The following is a 14095-nucleotide window of genomic DNA, read 5'->3' as shown; positions in this document are numbered from 1 at the left end:
TCCAAGTACAAGAAATCTTATAGTCTGTATAAGGGTGCCTTAGGTATCTCAATTAAGTACCGATGAGATCCTGAGTGATTAATGATCAGAGGAAATAGCAACTGGTTTATGTTACTGGCGGTGCAGTGTCACCCAAAAACCCAGCAGGGGGATCAGAGATCTGCTGTGCAGGAGGCCACACATGCAGGCACAGGCAGCCAGAAGGTTTTCCAGACAGAACTGTGGGTCTGTAGTATTTCACAAACTGCCTGAGAGAGTCTTAGACATCCTAAATAGATAACTCGAGAACAAAACCGACTTTTTTCCCACGTGTACTAATTCACCTATTAACAAACTTTACAGCTCATAGGAAAAATTTGCACCCAGCTGTCATGTACCCTTCTATATCCTTACGCATTCAAAAGAAGCTGCATCTACACCAGCAATTTATACTCTGAGAATACGTTTTTAAAGTAAGTCACCTCATCAACTCCATTTTTGTTTGCTTTGTGGTGTGGTCTCGGGGTGCACAAGCTTGATTGCTTTCAGATTAATTTAAACCATAAGACGCTCTTCTGGACTGTACCTAAGGTGCTCCTGGTGGCTGCAGCACATTAGGTACAGTCCAGAAGCATGTCTTCGTGCTTAATTTAATCTGAACCTCCTCCGCCCCCTCTCCCCACCCCAAATAGCGTGGACATTGGATCCCCAGTGCCAACTGTTTCACTCTACGGGCCTGCTCCTGTTGCATGGCACTGCTTGCCAGTGTGGGCGTCCATTCAGCCTCGCCAGCACGACTCACGCTGATTTATGCATCTGATGATCTGCTCGGCAGTATGGGTCCCTGCAGCTTCCGATTCTCTGGGAGCATGTCAGCCGACACGTCTCCAGGCCTGCAAGCTGTAAACTTCTAACTCTGAACTCACAGCCATATGTCAGTCCGCTCATGCATTGCTCCTCCTCTATGCCCACACCACCCCCAGCTCCTTCCTTCACGATTCCCCACATTTTCTTGTCACTTCTTTACACCTGTGGTGACACTCAGCCCCATTCCATCCCGAGATATAGTCTGAAATCATTCAGTGTATCAAAGGGAAGCTAGAATCTACTGAGTTAGCGGGCTCAGAGAGAGCATTATTATGCCAGAAGGAATTCTGGATGCGGCCAGGCAATTATTTCACCCATTTCAGTTACCCACGTTGTGCAGACCTGTTCCTATCTTCTCTGCTTTTCCATTTCTTCCCAGAACAAACAAATTCTGGAGCAGACTGCTTCCTGAATCCCAAGGATTGGCTAAATGCCCATAGTCAAAAATTGCTTCACTTCAGATAGAAAAAAAAGTCATCAAGGTAATATATGGACTTGAAAACTCAGCTATAAACACCTGTTCATCTTTTCATAGATGAAGTTCAGTCGAGTGCATCTTGATTCTAAAATTGTCCTGACACTACTGGGAATGTTGGCTCACAGCAAAGGAAATGAGCAAATGAAGCAGCGCTGCCAGACACAGTGCTGCGAACACTGAGTGTGTTGGGAACAGAGGGACGACTCACCACACACTTCACGGCCGCCGACAGATTTTACTGTCATACTTCATTTTCCATGATGTTCAGACAGAGGAAGGATGCATCAGAAAGAGTACTCACATCTCACCTGGGGCTGCACAGAGAGGGGGTGCCTGGTTTTATGTTTTCATGCACGAGGGTAAGGTTTTCAGACTTGAGCAAGAGGTGGTCACTGTGAGAAGGGAGTTGTGCTGCTCCCCCCTCAAAATAATATGCAGTAGTGGAGGTGCTGAAAACTCGGTATGAAGATAAAGAGAAGTACTTCACTAAACAAGAGAAATTTTAAATGTGTGCTCATGGAATCCCATGTCCAGTTGTCCCAAGCTCCTTCAGAGAGTGCCAGCGGCAGAAAATAGGGCAGGAACTCATCCCTGATTCAGAGCTGTTAGGCACTCTCCAGAGCCCCTGACATATTCTTCTTTCACATAAAAATCCAATTTTAAAGGCCAAAAACAGGTAAGGAAAGACAATTTGAAGCTGTTTATCCAAGGGGAGTGTGAGCTATTTACCCAGAGGCAATGACTCAAATTCAGGTCTCTCTGCAAAGTCCAGGAATTCAAACACGAGCAGTAGATGGCACCTGGCTTTCTCTGAACTTTTGGCTTGACAAACCCAATTTTTGTTTCCTATACTCGAAAACTACGGATTTTTTTTGCAGGAAGAAGTTCAAATCTGAAGCGAGAAGCTCAGGATTCCCCCGCTGTGCATTGGTGCAGTGGTCAGTGCTGGGGGAAGAGCCATCCCTCTGCTGCTGCAGTGGGGAGCCAGGGGCCTGAGAAGACTTCTGCTGAAAAAATATGGCTTCATGAGAAGGCAGGCAAACAAAACCTGTTGGTTCAGGTTTTATTATAGAACAGCAGAGCCCCGTGAAAGGTGCAACAGATCCTTGCTTTGTGCAGTGATCTAGAGAAAGGGTTCAGATGCAGCCAGGTGGAAGAGCATGTTTTCTTTCAAAGTGTACTCTTGCTTTGTTGTCCCAACTTACTGTCCTTAGAGCCATTCAGGGCCCAGAGCCTTTTCAGGTCAATTTTCTTATTTACTGTCATTTGCCAATCTCAGCCCTCCCCCCACACCCCGAAGTCCCATTCACCCTCAGATACCTCCTGCTGCTATTGTTACCTATTGTGAAAAGAAAAAAAAACAAGAAAAGCACATCACCCCTCCTTGCAGACATGTCATCCCCTATGTGATTTCCTCTACAGAGGTCGTCTCTCACTTCGCTCCCACACCTCTTGCTGCCAGTTGTGCCTGCAGAGCCTCTGCTGGGTCCCCCTTTCAAAATAACTGTGATTCTTAACTGGGAAAATAACTGGTTGTCTCTTTCATCTCTGTTGTTGTCTCGGGGCTTTCAACAACCACCTTTCCAGCAGTTATTTATTGCTGCCAACAACACACCTGTTGCCGGTCAGGCTCACTCTTCAAGTGTAGAAGAGCACCTTTGGGGAGCAGCTATGAGGGCAGCCCTGCCATTTTTCTTGAGCTACGTGAGCCACGGGGCTCTGTGTGCACAGATCTGTTCCCCGCTGGAATCTAAGAGGCATCCATTGCCAGAAGCACGGATCCTCTTCACAGTCATCTTATAACTCCAGTGTTTTGTTTCTCCTTCCGAACAGTATTTTAACAAACAGCTGAATATCACCTTCTGAGGAAGGGTTTATACTTTACCGCACTATTACTTCTTCTGTCCATAGCTGAAATAATTACGTCTGCTTTTTCTAATACCGAGCTCTGTATTACTGTTCCTCAGTGTCCAGAATACTTCTTGATGTTGTTTCCAACGCACGGGATCAAGTGAACAATTTTCCTACCGTGCGGATGGTTTCAGACCACCTCTCATGTGCACACATCAGGACAAGGGGCCGTGACACAGGCTGAAGGACGCCGGCTTGGGGTGATACTGCCAGCGTCAGACAGCGTGCAGGCGGGCTGAGTGGGCTGCATGGCTTCCTTCCCTCCCTCCTGTACTGCGGTGCCTTTATTTTTACCTTTTGTTGTAAGAATGACTCATTGCTCTTAAAAGCTGTAACGCAGAATTCTCCATCAGCTCCCAAACCAGGGAATGCTCCTTGACGCAAGGAGTAGGAGAGTAAACAGAATTAGACTCCAGAAATGTATCAAACAAGTGGAAAAAAACTCAAGTGACTGTTCTTTGGGGAGGCAACGGGAAAGAAAGAAGGCCCTTAGCTATGTGTTTTGTCAGGAGAGAGGCAGCAGGTTCTCATCTATGCAGGATTGTACGGGCAGGTGTTGTGGTGGTGACATCTGAGCCAATGACCAGTACACAGTGAGGTACTGATGGGATATATCGCATCTGGCAGGAAAAGAGGACTTGTGAGAGATATCAGCTCTAAAAGGAACCAATCTGAGGGAAAAAAAGCCAAACCGACCCAAGCATAGCAGAACTGTAACCCGTCCTATCTCAAAATACAGTGCGTGCTTTTGTTACACTCACTGCACCAGAATAAGTTGTAATAGGGATCAGATATCAAAACTGGGGAAAAAAAAGTAATCAGCAGTCCTGATTTAACCTGAGTAAAAGCAGAGACTATTTGGCATTAGCGAAACAGAGCCAGATGTGACTGCAAGAGTGAGAAGGGAAAGAAGACGGTGTTACAGCACAGGATGCTACTGAACCCAAGGGCAGGGGAGACATGGAATGCAAGGATTTTTGCAGTCCAGCATCCAGACTTCAGACAAAACTGCTGTATCTGTGTGTTTTGTACTGTTATATTTGCGATAGCTTGCAGATCTGGTGCCTACAACAACATATCTTTAAAGAAACAGAGTCTCTCCATCTCTAGATTGAAAAAGATCTTTTCAAAAGGGAATCGTGTGAGCAGAACACTACCCCGAGAGCGGGGCTCCCTATTAACTACAAGTTTGTATCAGCCTGCTAATGGCTTCTGGGTTAATCTGAGATCTCAGAGAAAGCCTCGCGCTGCGCAGCACTGGGCACAGCCGCGCTGCGGTGGGTGTTCGAGGGCTTCACGCAAAGGGTAATAACATCTACAAAACTCATTTCTATGGAATGGAATACCGTGTCTGCTCTAAGGGGGACAGGAGGTCAAATACCCATTCTCATTAAAAAATAAAAGAGTCCGCGCAGGCAGAAAGCAAACGCACAGATAAAAAGAATGGCGGACAAAATAAAGGTGTAGGAGCGGCAAACAAAAGGCCTAATTCAGAGCAAGCAGACAAAGGACAGAAATAACAAAAAGCGCTGTTACCGTTCACAGTGTAATAAAGGAATCTTATGTTTTATGCATAGTGCTCAGTACAGCATGAAATGAACTTATTTGTGCTAAATATATATATCACATCTGGACTATTATTTCCACTGCTTAGAAGTAGCACTGCGACAACGCGAGACCCCAGTCTCACACCGATCTGCTGGCCTCCACATACCAGCTGTGGTGGTGATAAATGCAGTCCCACAGCATTATGATAATTTCAGGTCCTTTAAAAATGAGGATAAGCCGCAGTCTGAAGCCTGGCTGGAAAACCTCAACAGAGCAGGGACTGAGCAGAGCAGTGCAGGGAATGGAGCACTTCTGGTGACCATGAGATGCTCTGAATACCCACCAAGGAGTCACTGAGGCACTGGGGAGGCTCCTGGCCACAGCGCTGTCAGCACATCCTGATTTTAAGCAGATTGCAGTCTGACAAGTAGGGGATGCCATTCTCCCCCCTCCACTACAGTTCCATCTCAACAGAGACACGTCTCAGTTACCTGGTGTAGCCCTGAGCTCTCATGGATCAACCCCCAAAGCACACTATAGAACAGAAAATTAAATTAGATTTCCTTCAGCTTAAGGTACAATCTCAAAAGCAACGCGATGGGTTGCTGTGCAAAACGCAGCTCCCCGTGCCGTACACTCAGTGTCTGCTGTGGGATGCCCTGGGCCTTGGGCAGTTTCATGCAGGTCAAAGTGTGCTTATGGCAGAAAACTGTTTCCTCAACAAATAGGCTTCTCAGTTTCCCGTGCATTTCACAGCATTTCCACTGCTGACCTTCTAAAAGTCCTGTGATAAATTGCTTGGAGGAGCAGCCTTTCTGTACCTTTTTGTCTCATTAAGATGTTTAAGTAGACTTAGTAAGTATAGCATTAGGACAATAGAGATGACCTCTATTCTGCTACCTAAACAGAACTGCAGACAGAGCGCAGTTTTCTTTAGATGTATGTTTCAGAGGGATGCTAAGAGGATTTCACAGCAGGAGGTCGGGGATTGCAGAAGAGGATGCTGCAAGTGAAGGCAAGTCAATTGTTCACCCTGGTTTTGGAACAGCATGCCCATTTTATCCTCTCAGGTTCTCTCAGTCCTTTGACTTTCAGAAGTTAATGGTATTTACAACACTTAGGAATGAGATGTGATTAACAGCCACTCGCAGCCTGAATTCCTGCAGATTTAACCCGCTCACCATTTCACCACAGACCCGGGTATTCCCTGTTGGCTTCTGCCTCAGCACCTGTGTCTGCTCTCACACTCCTGAAACCTCACTTTGTTCACGTTCTGTAGGAACCAGCTGGAGGGAGGATTTGGGCAGAGGCCCACTCAGAGCCCGTTGGTGGCGGGGCAGCTGGCTGTGAGTCCAGCATGGCAGGGAGATGCCCAACTCCTGCTGCAACCCTCTTTCATTCATTTGGCTTCTCTATACAAGCACTCATTTTCAAAATAAATTTGTCTTTGAGATGCTACTGCCTCTTTTTGATGTGGCTGAAATTCACAGCTGGGTTGAAAGCCGCTGGAGAAAGGGCAGGATTAGGCACAAACAGCATCAGTCACACACGCACCATGCCTTCGGAAGTCACTTTTGATGCAGGACTTTGAACCTTCTGGTAGACAAAATCTTTGAAAATATGGGGCCAATTTCCACTTTGAGAGCTCACCTGCAATGCTTTCTTCCACTTGTTCCATTTGGAGCTCAGAAGTCGTGGAGGGGATCTGGAGTTTCTCAAGGCGATGGTGTTACACAGCAGAGATACAACCTGTCTGCTGCTGGGGCAGCCTGCAGATGGTGTGCATGCAGAAGGCCCCTGCCTGCATAACTGCAGCAACACTGTTTGCAGAGCCAGCTGCAGCATGCTGTCTTTACAGCCAGAGGCCAGAGTGGGCCTCGCCTCCACCCAAGGTCGGTATCTGCAATAGGTTAAAATATCTGAGCCCTTCAAGTGCCTGTTTCTCCCTCTACAGGGAATTTGGGGTGTCCATTGCAGCTGCAAACATCTGCACCATAGAAACCTGGTTAGGTGAAAGGAATCTCACCTTGAAGTGCGGTCAGCAACTGCCCTTTCATTTTACTTCCTAGTGAAAATACTCTCAGAAAAATGTAAATAAGAGAAAAGAAACATGACAAGTCTTTTTAAAGTGTAATTTTGCTACAAAATGCATAGATGCAAAATAAATCTTTCCTCTTGGTAACGACGTTGTCAGCATTATCTTGACAGGATGCTATCATCCAGCTTGTGCTTGCTGAAGTTCCAGTGGGGTAAGAGAACTGCACTTCATTAAAATCCACTTCTCCATACAACTACTGCCAACACCACGAGCTGTCTCTGCAATTAAGAAATGTAAAATGATCCCCTGCAGAGAAGAGTACAGTAGCGATGAGGGATACAGTCAAGTCCAACCCTAAGCCAGCAAATAATTTTCTTTTTACAGCTTCCCAGAAAGGACTTGGCAGGGGATGTGAGCAGATAGTGAGGCACAGCACACTGGTGAAGGCAATCGAACTGCTTCTCTGCCATACTGAAAGGCATTTCACTAAACCGTACTCCACAAAAAGAGACTCTATATTTATTTGTGAGCATATACATGTATATGAATACGACTGTACAAGAATCAATGTATTTCCTCCAAAAAGGGATGTTTTGTAGCTATACTGAAAGCTTGGAGCAGTCACCGTTACCCAGAGTGGCCATTTCTGCCCCTTTGCCCCACAGGGAACGCTGCTGTCTGGTCACTGACACTGCTTACCCTGGAAAATGCTGCCGTTCATAATATGTTTTTCTGCTGGATTCTCATTATCACACATTCTGATCTGCCTGAGGCAGCTATTAAACCCCTTGTCAAGTTGCAGCTTACATTTTGACTGTGAATCATATCTTCTTTTAGCTCAAATTAACTCTGCATTTCAATGCTCTGAAATAGATACCGTGCAATTAAAGCATCTTCAAAGCATTAATTGATACTTATGGCAATAGCTGATTTTGTTGTTTTGTGTCGGAAAAGCTGTTTGTCTGCAGATACTGTATTATTACTATTATTGTTTTGGTGCACCCCTTAGCTTTATGTTCAATAAACAGCACCAACTCCTTATGAAGACAATGTAATGTTTTCAGTGTCAGAAGGGACTCACACATAACAGAGGAAAAAAGAATTGTCTTTGCCATAGCCTGAAACCAAGTAAGGCTGAATACAATGAAATGAGAGTTGCTGTACTTTCAGTTTGAAAAAAAAAACAACCCACCAACCAACCACACAACAATCTAGAGAAATGTAATATAGAAAACTTAATTCAATATAGAAAAGAAAAATACATACGATACATTTTACGCGCATAAAGGGCCGTGTAGCAGTCGGTGTAACCCAGCAACTTTCAAGGCACTGAGCTAATTCTCACCACGTGGCCTCGTGGTGCACTTAAGTGCCAGAAAAATCTGGGAAACATGGAAACCTCAGTTTATCTCAGATATAAGATAGGCATTTATCGCTGGAACTAGATCATTTTTGCCGTATGCTGTTGTCAAATCCACATTCCTACCCTCTAAGCTGTTTCTGTTTTCTCATCCAATTTCTTGTCTGTCACAACGCTAAGCTTCCAAGAGCATTTCTTTCAGCCAGTCACACTTCCCAGAGGGCACAGTGCTGAAAAATGAGATAGGTGAGCAGTTAGAACAGGGATTACTTTAACCCCATCTACATACTCAGACTGAAAGCGATGAACTATCACCAGAGTCCCAACTCAGGGCAGGGGCTGGGTTTCCTTTGAAGTTCTGTCCCCACAGCTGAGGGGAGCTGGAGGATAGCTGAGTTTGAAACCGAAACCTCCTGGCGCCTCTCTCCTACAGATCAGCAGAAGTGGATCTCAAATTGCTGGACTGGTAGCAAAACCCTGACTACACAAGGGATTTCCAAAGGCTTCTTGGAAGTAGCTGTGTAGGTGTTTTGGGTGGATCTTAGGCAATGTTCACACTACAGAGCTGAGGTAAATCAGGGCTCACCTCCTCTTGTGCAGAATGAATCAAACGTTCCTTTGGACTTGCGCAGTCCAAATGCAGGTGTGACTGCCATCACAAGGAGCTGGCTCCTGCCTGGCTCAAGCTCCCACCACTGTGCTCCAAATTCCAAGTCAAACGCACCAGCAAATAGATGGACTCTCATTCTCCGCTGCCACAATATGTCAGATGTTTCCACTCCATGCCTTACATTGGGATGAAAGAAATCAATCTGGGATAAAAGCTGGCATGGTATTTAAGTGTCAGTGGAGGGCAAAATTAATAGAGTGGAATGCCACTGAATGAGACACTGGAGACCATCTCAAGTCTGGGCTTAATTAATTCTTTGCTTCTTCTCCCCCAAGGAAAATTCTCTTTATTATTATTATTTCTTTTTACAAGGCAGAAGGCCAGGAAATCTTTCCTCCATATTTAATGACCACACGCTAAGCAACTGAGAGCTTTTCTGTCCCTTGCTCCCTGCAGTCACTTCCTACTCCCTTACTTGACAGGCTCCACTCCATATTGCTCCCTCCACAGCTTCTTTCAGCTGGTCTCTCTAAAGCCTCCCCCTGGCAGCCGGCAGCCTCTCCACCCACTGACCCCATTCTGCCAGAGCTGCGGCCCCATACAGCAGCTGTCTCGGCGTAGGAGGCTCTGCCGGCCTGCTCACAGCTGGGGAGGCGACATCACTCTCACTCACCTTCCTCCACTCAGCTGTCTGTACCCACACCTTCAGTTTCAGACAGTGGAGGTGAGGTAGTTGGGATTCTCCTACAGAAATAATGCATTTTTGGACAGAAAAATGCATTTCCACAAAACAAGAGTATTCAAAAGAAGTTTTCATCTTGAGCTAGTTCAGAACACAGCCTCCTTTTCCAGTTTTGTTTTTCTAATCCTTTTTCTGAAAGGAATGCTGGTATTTATAATAGATTCAAACATAAAAATACCAGCACTTCTGCTGTGGTTTAGCCCGGCAGGTAGCTAAGAACCATACAGTCATTTGCTCACTGCCCTCCTTCCCAGTGGGATGGGGGGAGAGAATCAGGAAAAAAGTAGAACTCGTGGATCGAGGTAAGAAATCTTTAGTAAGGTAGAGAAAAGGAAGAGGAAAAAAGGATAATAGTTATGACAGTTATATATACAAATATGTATATACGTAAATGCACACACACATACATATGTATAACAAGTGATGCACAAGCAATTGCTCACCACCCACCAACCAATGTCCATGTTCATTGGTCCAATGAACTTCCCCCCTTTTTCAAACTTTCCTTCTGCATGATGTCATATAGTACGGAATATCCCTTTGGCCAGTTTGAAACTAGATGACCATTATGGTCCTTTTCAACCCAGGCCATTCTATGATTCTATGACTCCACGATTTTGCCCCCTCCCAGCTCCTTGTGCCCCACATCTCCCTTGCTGGAAGGGCAATAGGAGGAGCTGAGAAAACTGAAACATCCTTGGCTCTATACAGCACTGCTCAGCAACAACCAAAAGCATCGGTGCGTTATCAGCATTGTTTTTCTCCTAAAACCAAAACATAGCATCACAGCAGACACCATGAAGAAAAACAACTCTGTCCCACATGAAACTAAGACAATTTCCCACGGACTATGCATTTTAATTTTGAACTAGTTGTTCTTGGGAAACAACTTGACTTTTCAAAGAGTCAAGTCATCAAGCTTGCGTAAGTCAGTGTAATGAATCATCGAATCATAGAATCGTTTGAGTTGGAAGGGCCCTTTAAAGGTCATCTGGTCCAACTCCCCTGTAATGACACCTACAGCTAGATCAGGGTGCTCAGAGTTCCATCCAGCCTGACTCTGAATGACCTCTCTGGGCAACCTGTTCCAGTGCCTTACCACCCTTACTGTAAAAAACTTCTAAATCTTCCCTCCTTTAGTTTGAAACCATTTTCCCTTGTCCTCTCACAGCAGGGGCTACTACTAAAGAGTCTGTCCCCTTCTTACAGCCCCCTTTAGATACCGAAAGGCCACTCTCTGTTCTCCCCAGAGCCTTCTTTTCTTCAGGCTGCACAGCCCCAGCTCTCTCATCCTGTTCTTCTAGGAAAGATGTTCCATCCCTGGGATCATTTCTGTGGCCCTCCTCTGGATGTGCTCCAATGGGTCCACATCTCTCTTGAGCTGAGGACTCCACATCTGGATGTGGTACTCCATGCTGCTGAGGCAAGGCAGCAGAAGACCTGGTCCCATTATCAGTGGTTCCAAAACCTATGGCGAAATCCAGCTGTGAAATTTTAACACCCGATCTCTTCAAGGCTTTTCTAAATTGTCACATCTTTTCCATGCAACATCTCAAAATGTATTATTTGCAGCTGAGTTCTCTTGGTAACGACTATACCTATAGGATAACTGCTATTCAGAGATCTGTGTACTGACACTAATTATTTCTCACTTTCTCACAGAAGAGCAGTTGCAATGGGAAACAACGTTGGTTAGCCTGAGTAGTGCTCTGAGGGCTTTTACTGTTATCATGAGACTTGATTCTCTTCCTGTAGTTTCTGAAAGAGAAATACTGAAATAATAGCTTGATTGCAACTGACTTCGAAGCATGACTAATTACCTCATTGAACGTGCACCTGTTACAGGTCTTAGAGTTCCTTGTAAATAATAAAGCAACTCAACCCATCTTGCAATTTGAGGTTTCCAGGTTTTATTGCAGATGCCACAGATTTGAAACAAAGCATTCCTTGGTTAAGATAAAGTAAATGTTTAATATTATTAAAACATGAGAAATATCTTACCTCAACTAAAGGAAGTACTACTTGAGTTCTAAACATTTTTGAGCACCACCACCCGGGGAAACAGGAAATAAACACTGATGAAAGATCATAATGTGAGGGATGCTGCGGGCTGCGATAGGAGATTAGCCAAGTTAACCAACAATAAAGTTAAAGCCACCTGCAAGGTAGAATTCTTTCAGTATTAGCAGAAGGTGCCCTGAAGGTTGGAGTACCACCTCCAAAGTGAAGTAGAAGCATCTTAAGGCAGAAAGATCACCCCAAAAGGCCTTGGCAAAGAGGGTCTGTAAGCAGCTTCTCAGCAAGCACTTAAAAAAGAAATATACCTGAGCAGATTCTCCTCAAATTGTTTCTGTCAGGAAAGTTTAAGAGCACTACGAGTCACCAACCTTGCTGCTAGTCCTAAGAATTGTCAGGCTGCCATTCCTCCCATCACTGCCACAAAAGACTGCAGTGAGGAAGGATAAGTTCCATGTTTTGAGCATGTCAATCCACCTGCATACCTAGTATTTCATACATATTTCATGTAATGAGATTTCAAAGCATGGAATAAATTAGAACATACAGACCATGCTGAAAAAGATGGAATGAGAAAGATGGAAGACAGGATCAGATTTGCTGCCAGAACTATTTACAGACGGCACCTGAAACCCTGAGCAGCCTTACTTCTCCTGCTTGATTTCATGCTCTCAAGATCAGTCTAAGGAGCTGTTTCTTCCAAGAAATTCTTGACACCTCAGAATTAAACATTACCAAAACTCTATGGAAAGGTGTTAGTTTTTTTTAACATGTAAAAACCAGCACCTGCAAACAGTGCAATTGCAGGCTCACAGTGTGCCCAGAGGTGAAAACCAGAGCAGATGTATAAATGATACCACTCATCAGTGAAGCACGGCTCATGTGTCCTCTCAGTACCAAGGGCTAAATAGCAAGCTTGTTCCAGTCACAAGCACAGCAGCCTCCAGGAGTGACTCTGACTCAGAAACACATGGTCTACTTTTCAGTTCCCTAAACATACATCCTGCATGCTATCCTCAGCACATGCCTACAGCTGGCCACTCTTTGCCCCACATATTGTCAGTTCCACTCTTCTCTGCTCACTCTGTCTTTTGCCCTCTAATGCCACTGTTTGTTCACGTGCTGTGGAGCAGGACGTGGTGCCAGACCTCACAGTGTGAAAATGAAATGGGCCATAGTTGTGCTCAAAGGTGAGAAAGAAACTTTACAAACAACAGGGAGGTGACTCAGTTACCTGCATCAGTATTTTAATGGCTCTAGGATTGCAGCAAATGTTCAAAGGACTCAGAACTGACAAAAAAAAAATGCTATTTCCAGGAGACCTTGTGATTGTTTTATCTCCTGATCCTGCACTGATCAGGATACAAGACAAAAAGGAAAGCACGCTCAAATATAAAATGCATTGAGAAAGATAATCTGGAGTATAACTCTCACTTCAGATCGGAGGTGAAATCACTGTTACCTTTCCCACAAACATTTGCAGCTAAAACTAATGATCAAGAATATGGACAGTGAAACTGCTGTAAACTAGAGGATCTCACACATAAGCCAACCACAGAAATGCAGTGGCTTCATATTCAGTAGAAGATGTCATAATTGTGTTGTAACAACACAGGTGGAAAAAGCAAACAAACAAACAAACCTCCCAGACTTCTTCATACAAAACAGGCACTATGTAGGAGGTAATCACACTCATAAAAATATTAGTATTGAGTATTTTATCTTCAATCACTGGAAGAAGGTATCTCTAAAGAATGTAGCCATTGCACTGATTTAGGGTTATCATAACGTAGTGTTCTTCCAGCTGTGCACTACTGCTGATCCACAGCAAAGCCGGGTGCTGAGAAAACAGAGTCTTCTCAACCTCACACTCATTTCCACACAGAGATAAAAAAAAAAGTGGGAAAATATAAATAATCATTCAAAAAGTGCCTCAATTTTGGTTTCATGGCAAATGAATAACGTCTTGGCAATGCTATCTAATCGGTTTTTACAGTGAGACAATCATTCCATTCTAAAGGGTTGAGAAACAGAGAAACCATTCCCACTTTTTTTCCAAGAACTCTTCAGTACTAAGTATGAACATCGTGGAATTCATCAATAGACAACAGCAGTCACTACCTATGGATCAAACAGAGCCAAGATCTGAGCTATTTTACTGTCTTGAGAGCAGTTAGCTTCTTCCTCTTGCTTTATTCCTGTTAAAATATTATCAACTTCATGAAGATTTACTACCATCGTCTTTTAGTAGCTGTGCACTGTTCTCTAGATGTCCAAATCCTTTTCAAGCACAGTATTACTGTAGTAAGCATGGAGGACAAATTTATTAATTCATTAATCCCCATCTGATTTAAATTACGATTAATGCCTAGAGTTAACAGAGTATGAATGTGTTCAAAGATGTTCCTATCTTGTGATCAGATGAAATTTCTATTTATGAACATTTAGAGGGATTTTTTTAGGTTCATTTATTTTTCTGAGAGAGAGACCCTTCCATCACTTTGCTGGCTGTGATGTAGAGACTGGACAGTAGAATCAGCTGAAGT

This window comes from Gallus gallus, chromosome 2 (genome assembly GCF_016699485.2).
Source record: "Gallus gallus isolate bGalGal1 chromosome 2, bGalGal1.mat.broiler.GRCg7b, whole genome shotgun sequence".
NCBI classification, from domain to species: Eukaryota; Metazoa; Chordata; class Aves; order Galliformes; family Phasianidae; genus Gallus; species Gallus gallus.
The sequence above is the reverse complement of the archived record's forward strand: the minus strand, read 5'-3'. Positions refer to the sequence as shown.